The sequence below is a fragment of the Montipora capricornis genome, chromosome 6 (genome assembly GCF_036669925.1).
Source record: "Montipora capricornis isolate CH-2021 chromosome 6, ASM3666992v2, whole genome shotgun sequence".
Lineage (NCBI taxonomy): Eukaryota > Metazoa > Cnidaria > Anthozoa > Scleractinia > Acroporidae > Montipora > Montipora capricornis.
The window spans coordinates 8,426,516-8,434,439 of NC_090888.1; the positions used below are offsets into that span (position 1 = coordinate 8,426,516).

The 7,924-nt window shown below is 38.6% G+C and overlaps 2 pseudogenes; both read left to right on the top strand.

Annotated features, from left to right (window-relative positions):
• The first annotated feature begins 4,794 nt into the window (after nucleotides 1-4,794).
• On the top strand, nucleotides 4,795-5,928 carry LOC138053171 (forkhead box C1-A-like; annotated as a pseudogene).
• An 80-nt stretch (nucleotides 5,929-6,008) lies between these two features.
• LOC138053172 (uncharacterized) overlaps nucleotides 6,009-7,924 on the top strand; it is a 15,359-nt pseudogene continuing 13,443 nt past the window's right edge.

Genomic DNA, 7,924 nt, shown 5'->3' on the forward strand with positions numbered 1-7,924 from the left:
TTGAACTAACTGAAACGAAGCGACACACGACTAGTGACTCCAGGTTAGTTTTCGGTTCACTAATATAGCCGAAAACAAAACGTGCGTCCTTTTTTTAAAAAACGGCTAGGGCTTTTAAATTTCTTTCTTAAAAGTATGAAAAAAAGTTTAGTCTCTGAAGACGACTGTTTACTCGAGATATTTGCCAGCCGTGATCTCAAAAGTACTCATACACACTTTCTCTTTGGAGAACTTTATACCAATCATATTCACCGGAGTAAAAATTCATCAGCAAACATGATGCCAAAATATGTTTTTTTAGGGAAGATGAAGAGTTGGTAGAAGAAGCTTTTCGTTTGCAGAAAACGGCCATGACATTACCGCCTGATCATCTCTTGCAACAAGAGCGTAAGCATGAGCCACACATCCAAACGCAGCAGAACATTAGTTACTTTTGTTAGGAGAGTAGAAACTCAGTTATTAACGACAAGTTATAATTGTTCTTATATGTTGCTTTTTGCCGGGCTGTGTTTGCGTCGCTAACGTAAATGTTATACTCTCTGTTATTTCACTTAAGTTGTCATAAAGATGAAAATGGGACGATGCTTGTTTTTAACTCCAAACTGAAAGGAACTGCATCAACCTTTTGAAAATATTCAGGCAAAAGCTCTAAGAACAGTATTTTCAGGTAGCGCTGTTTCATTTCCGTTATAACACTGCTCTATCGTTACAAGTTGGTTCGGTGAAAAATCTTTCATTGCAGTTTATTTAAACGAAGGCCACCGCGCAGTATTTTCCTGTGATTCTGTACTGTTTATAACTGAATGCTCTTCAAAGTGGTCTTGGCTTTTTAATCCGTGGGTGAAAGCACAAAGTTTGCGCCATTCAAGTCGAAAAGTTACGAAGCGGTCAGCACTTAATTGTGGTGTTGTTTATTATATGCTTTCATGGTGGTTCCATGCTACACGTACTATAGTTTTGAGTCTATGGCTACCGTACCAGTGAGATTGTATGTGTGTGATATGAATCACTGTTTTGGGAAACTTTTAAGCAGGATGTGGGTGTTATCGTATTATGAGATGACTAACGAAAATTTGATTGTGACATTTGAAAGATTAACCAATCACGGAGCTGCTTCGATGGGGGCTACTATTTAATACCAAAAGATTCTTCATCAAATTGAAGTCATCATGTGATTATATTTGGGGTTAATTAATGATAGTTTCATTGTTTTGTTTTGCATTTCCTTAGAAACCAAACCTTTTCAACTGTTACAAGTTTTGCGAATGAAGTAGCTTTTTGAAGGGAAATGAGCCACGCGGATACTTTGCCTTTTTTCAACGTGGTCGTTTCAATATCTTTTGGACTCGAGATGTCGTTACTTTTTCGGGATTGTTTTAAACTGGGAGTGTCTTAAAATGGTCAATTGTAACCATTCACAACTCGGAAAGCCCTTCATAAGCACTTTGCTTCGTTCTTGAATATGGAAAGAGACTTTAAGTGTAGATACTGGCATATGGAGAAAAGGTCAGATAAGACTAAATGAGCTAGTAAAAACTTCGTAATCTAAATTGTTGATATTTTACCTGCAATGTTTAAGACAAGTAATCAAGGCAAACTATTCTTAATTATTGATTTGTCCTAATTGATGGGACCGAGTAGATAGTTTTTTCTACAAATGCAAAAAGGTTTTCAAGCTTTTTGATGATAAGTTCCGAAATGACGCGTGGTTGCTGAAGTATTTTTTCAACGTGACCGTTCCAGCTTTCTTGTTTGGCAGTTTACATTCCAAGAAAGTAAACAGAGTTAGAGAAACTTCAAGAACAATGTCCATATAAGTAAGTATTCCTCAGTACTTAAGGATAAACTATGAAACCAAAAGATCGTCGGCTGGAATAAGGCGTGGTAGATAATTATTGTGCCGTTTTCAAAACTGTTATATTAAGCTAAATAAAAAACATAATTAAAATCGATTCCTCATCTTGATTCAGTGGAATGTTTGATCAATTTCTTACCGGATGATCTAGGTAATCCTATAGGAATAAATTTTGTCTTGCGTGAGGTTTTCGCTTTTATATCGGATGTGTGGTTCGTTGATTGGTCAATTAAGCCTGATTCACGCTTGAGCTTGGAAAATGCCATTAATTTCTAAGCTGTTTTCTAAAGGAGCTCTGCAGAGACATTTCCCCCGACCAATATTTATCAGATTCGAGATCAAGGAGTTGGTCATTCTTTGTATCCAACGTAATTCATTCTAAACGAGAAAGTCAGATTTGAGCATGACTCCCTTGACCATGGAATAATTTGAGCACTGTCTCGATAACAAAACTTTTCGTAATTACATTCGTCATTGTCGTCTTATATATTTCACCATTTAGTTCTCTTCAGACTATTTAAGTAAACTAGTGTTCTTCTTAGGGCAATATAGCATTTAATCTTAACACTGATTGTTCCTTAGCGTTGGCACGAGCTCGTCTCAGCTCATTCATCACGTACAGAAGAAGATGATTGACATCTCTTGAGGAGGTAACGTTCACAAAAACTTGGAAAGCACTCTAAGGAATTTCAAGAAAAATTGTTATTTAACACTAGCTCTCGCTGTCCGAAACAGAGGTTTCAAAAGTCAGCATCTTGCCAGGTCTAAATAAATTTATCACAACAGTGGCCGTTTCTGGCAGTCCATTCAGCCACTGCTTACAAATACAAACTAGATCAGATGTCACATTATCTAGTCATTTTACGCCAATCAGCTCCTAGTTGACATAAAATTAAAATAAGGTTAGATTGTGTGAAAACTAACTTTGCAGAAGCTGAGGTGTCTTCGATGTTTGCTTAGATTCAGTCGAATAGTTCAAACGAAAGTGGCTCTCGTGAGCGTTTCAGCGCCTTGAAAACCGTGTTTAAACAGACTTGAATTGAATTGGAGGCTCCTTTCAATGAGCTTAGCAAAGAGTTCTCTAGCTCTTAATTAATTGAAATAAGCAGACAGTCCTTCCAAACCGTTCGCATCAAGAAAAGTAAGCCAAATGATCTTATAATTCGATTTGATGGCAACAAGTGAACTGAATACAGAAAGCATATGTTGCTATCATATTCTGAATGACTTGACCCCTTCAGAGGGTGTCGAAAACATTTCACCTTAAAATGGAAATACAAACCTAATATTAGACAACTTTCCCTGCTAAATTTAGGAGTGGATACTAGTGCCCAATTAAACTGCGGTTTTTAAAAATATTTCCCCGGCTATTTTTGAACACAACTTAGAGCCTGAAAGACTTGAGACAATTGTTCTTCGAAGCTGGTATCTCTAAACAAGATATCTTCAGTGTTAAAATTAATTATGAGTGCTTTATCATTGGGTGCTCAAGAAACACAGAGACGCGTAGTTCACAGTCTCCGAATCGAATTGGGCTGCTGTTATTATTGTATAAAATGACCTTTAAATTGTTCCCCGTTCGGTCGGGCATGACATGGTTCTTTTGATACCCCCCTGTGGGTTTTGCCGCCACCGTGAGAAAGTTAACCAAAGTCTTTTATAGCGCTTCGCTCAATCCACACTTACCTAAACCACAGCAAATATTTGTTTTCACGCCGCCAACGAGCCAATATCAGTAAATTTGCACTCGTTAAAAGGTTATTAATCTTAGCGCATAGCTAACAATGGACACCAATTGCGCTTCACGCTTTAAATCCCACGGAATACTCGGAGAACAATACGCTTCCATAGTTTATTTAAATGAACTAATGGGTTATTCAAAACCACGCAAAAAAACATGACTATTAGTGGCTTTGATCAATCATTGTCGAGTGGTGAACACTGCAAGATCTACTCTAAAATCGGTGGACGTGTATCGTTGATTGTGTGGAGAAATAATTCGCGGAGGGGGATGCCATTTGATGGATAAATGGGATGAGAAAGAATGAAATGATTTTAAAAGCCGGACAAAAAGTACTTCAAAAAAATAGTGCCCCACTACTTGTGCTAATGCGTTTCGTTCCTTTGGGCAAGGGTTTTCCTGCTTCGCGACTTGAGGGGTCTTTGAAGTTATCTTTTCCCTTCTTGACCACAGAAAATCATGGGCTAATTCATGGCGTTCCATTTGAGCTCCAAAATGTGCGCCAGGCATGAAGAGATTGCAAGGCAATATTTCGCTATTCATTAATTGCTTTGTTTGTGTCACAAGCGAAAGAGCGCAGTGGCAGAAAAAAAAAAACGACTTAAAGATGCTAGAAGCTAAACTCGCACCAAGGGTTGCGTCCACCCTCTCAAGAAACGCAATACTATCATTGCACAATGTACACTTCATGAGATCGTCTACATCCCTGCAAACAATGAAAGTTCCTTGAGCCACCCACTAAGAAAATAACAAACAGAGACGGGTTTTGACAGGAAATCATAGTATACGTGTTGTATCACCCTTGCTAGCGACCAGTGCAAACAATTAGGGGCGTGGATGTTTAAACGAAATTTCATCGTCTCGTTCCTTAATATCCCGCGTTCCTTTCCTTGGAGGCGCGCGGCGTTGGGGCTTCTTCGATCGAAATGTTTACACGAACACGGAAACGGCTCTCTGTCTTTGACGGGAAGAATTGTTTTGATGCTACGTGACCATATCGATGTCTTAGCGGGGATAGGAATTAGTGTACGTTGGAACCGCCACACAAAATGCAATACCGACCAGTAGCATTAGCATTATTCAGTCGAGATCTTGATACACTGCCAGCCAATCAAATCACAATACAACAATTGCACTCAATACAAAAAGCAAGCAACATCGAGGCGACCAACAACAATTTAACAGACTCAACACAAGAAACAGCACCAGTCAACATTTGAGATCCATTAGAATCATGATCTCGTCAACAGAAGTGAGTGGATCCGCCTTCTCGCCAGTCTCAACTCCAAAGTCGCCATCCTGTGAAGTCGATGAAGAGAGAGATGTGATATCCAGTGGAGACCTGGGCAACCCAGCCAAATGCATCTTTCTCGTCATTTCTGGTCGGTATGGGGGCCATATTCTTCCCCATTCGGGCCATCGGCAATGGATCATGTTTTGAAGGCGACAAGTCCACCAATTTGGCCTATGTGCGGCTCCTTCGGAAGTCCAGTTATCCATCATTCTGGAAAGAACGCTTTAGTCAATTCCGATTCGCACCTTATTCTGACGAAGAGAAAACCGAGCCAGTATACATCGGTCTGATCGCTGAAGCAATTCTAAGCTCGCCAGAAGAAAACTCATTTTGAGTGACATTTACAACTATATTCTTACTTCACTACCCTATACTTTCAGAAACACAAGGAAACTGGCTGCGAAGAAAAACAGCATTCGCCACAACCTTTCCCTGAACCCGATTGCTTCGTCCAAAGCCGGTCGCAGTCCACAACGGGAAGGGCCATTTCTGAGGCCATCAGTTCTTTGTATTACGAAGACTTTCGACGCGGAGACTTCAGGAGAAAGAAGGATCCAAAAGCGCTCCCACAAGAGCAGAAAAGAACGTCTAGTGGAATCAGCCAAAGAAGAAGTTCGTTATCGGTAAAGCAGGAAGAAAAAAAAGCAGCGAGAGAGGTGGGAACAGGTTCCGCAAGAACCAGAGGATGGTTCTGGACTGTACAGTAACTGTCAAAAAAAAAAGATGAACAACAGAAACGAAGGAGCTGAAGAGCAGCGTACGAGACGACGAAAGTTGAAGTTCTTCTCAAAAAAAAAGAAAAGCGCAAGTCGTTGGATCCATGGAACGTTTGTTAGCTCCTGACAGAGGGCAGAGAGAAACAGGACTGGTTTTTTGCCCGTGTATTCCCGACCCTTTGAGGCAAGTCTTGTGTACAACTCATACCCGATCCACATCTGGCGGATATCTCCTCAAGTAACCGGCCTATTGATCAGCCAATCGTGGACTCTGAATCAACGAAGCTCATATTTCCGTACAAGTACCGTTCTGCCTGTGTAATCAAGATTTATTCTGCTGGCAAGTTAGACTTTTAAAAATGGAGAGAAAGAAGAAACTTCTTTGCTTTCCATCTCTCGGTGATGAAAATCGATATTGGTGAATTCAACGTCACCAAATCATTGCAAAGAATTTTGACAGTCAAGGACAGAGTACTGTTTGTAGCCGGCGGTGCAACAACTGACTGGTTAACGAGTGAAACTATTAATTTATCGGAAGATTAGATGTATAGATTATTGAATGGAATCGAAAACAAGAGGCAAAGTTGTAAAATATAATTAAAAAAATTATTTTCGATCATGTTGAATTTGGAAAATTATTCCTGTTTTAAGGAATCGTTATGATGTATTGAGCAAATTGCTGTCTCGATCTGTACACTGAGTAATTTTCTTTTATACGGAAGATACGTTCTCCCCTATGGAAAGTTAAACAAGACTATAAACGGTGGGATATACGATCAAATAATGTATCAATAAGAACAGATTTGTTAATCTACATATCGATAAGAAATAACCGATAATAGCTTTAAATTATTAATGAGGTGAATTAGATTTTTACCAAGTCTATTGGCGACAAATGTATTTTGCTGATACGTCAATTCAGTTCAGGCTTATTTAGTTTCCATTTGGCCGATTATAAACTAATAGAAACTAAGCTACAGTTTAATTTAAGGAAAATTGAATGATATTTGCAAGCCATAAATGAGCGCTAGAGATATTTCGACATTATGTTTTTCCTATTAATATGTTCATAAACAAGGCTACGCCCCGCGTCATGGCTTTCAATGAGATCGACGGGAATTTAAGTTGGCGTGCACTTTATGCCATAATTTTCAAAAAGATTGTAATGCAGCTGATAATCGTCTCAGAATTTTGAATAAAGCCATAGATCGATCATTAATTGTGGTTTCATGGTTAATGGGTGTGTTTCCCCCCGCAAATTAATTCACTGTTTAAAAACAAAACTAGGACCTGGATCTATTTCAAAGGTAAAAACTACTTCGAGATGAGCGTTGACTTGTCTGATGGCGGATTTAGAAAAAAAAAAAAAAAATAAAAACCATCGTTGAGTCAGATTTGGCAGAAGAATCCAGAGGTCAATATTGGTCGTACTTGTAAGCGCCAGTCAGCAACAAAATCGGAGGTAATTCATTAATACTAAAAATCTCATTTGAAAGTGACACGTTAAAGTTTTTTGTGGGAAAAGCAAAGCGCCTGTCGTCGAAGGGAAACTGGGGTTAATTCAATAAATCAAATAAACGTTTTCCATGGTAGTAACACAACAAAAACTAAATCACTAAGTAAAATTTTATAACCAAACAAAAATGAGATAGAAAACTACCCCAAGAGACAAAATAGAATCATTAACAGACATACTACGTCATGGTGTTAAAACTGGTGAAATCAAGTGCAATACGACTCCAATGTGTTATTTCAAATATTGTTGATTGTAAGTATACATAGAAATCTTCTGAGCTAGCAGTTGTAATATCATGAAATATGTTGCTTTCGGCATTAAGAATGATTTGTTAGATATTGTTTGTTGGCGGAGTTAAACAGAAAAAAAACACTCCAAACACACGTTAATGTAAAGTTGGACGCTCCTACGCACTGTTCATGGCTTACAGCTTGAAAGATTTTGAACATCATTTCATCATTCGAGATTTCGGTTTTCAGGCAGAAAATCAGTCCATCCTGTCTCCAGCCAGCGGTGTTCTCGTAGACACGTACATACTGGTGAAGAACAACAGATGAATCGGAAGAAATGAGTAATTGCAAATCTAGCAAAAGAACCATTATATTCCGGTTTTTATTTACATTAATTGAGTTACAACAAAAAGCTTTATGTGGATTTGTTGCTTATTGCCTCTTGGCCGCCTTTTAAAATAATGTAAATTTAGTTGCCAGCAAGTTAATAGTTAAACGTGTCGAATCCGCTTTGTTAATATTTACGTAATTCCGCGAGATGGTAAAAATTTGTAGCACTAGTTGCGGAAAAA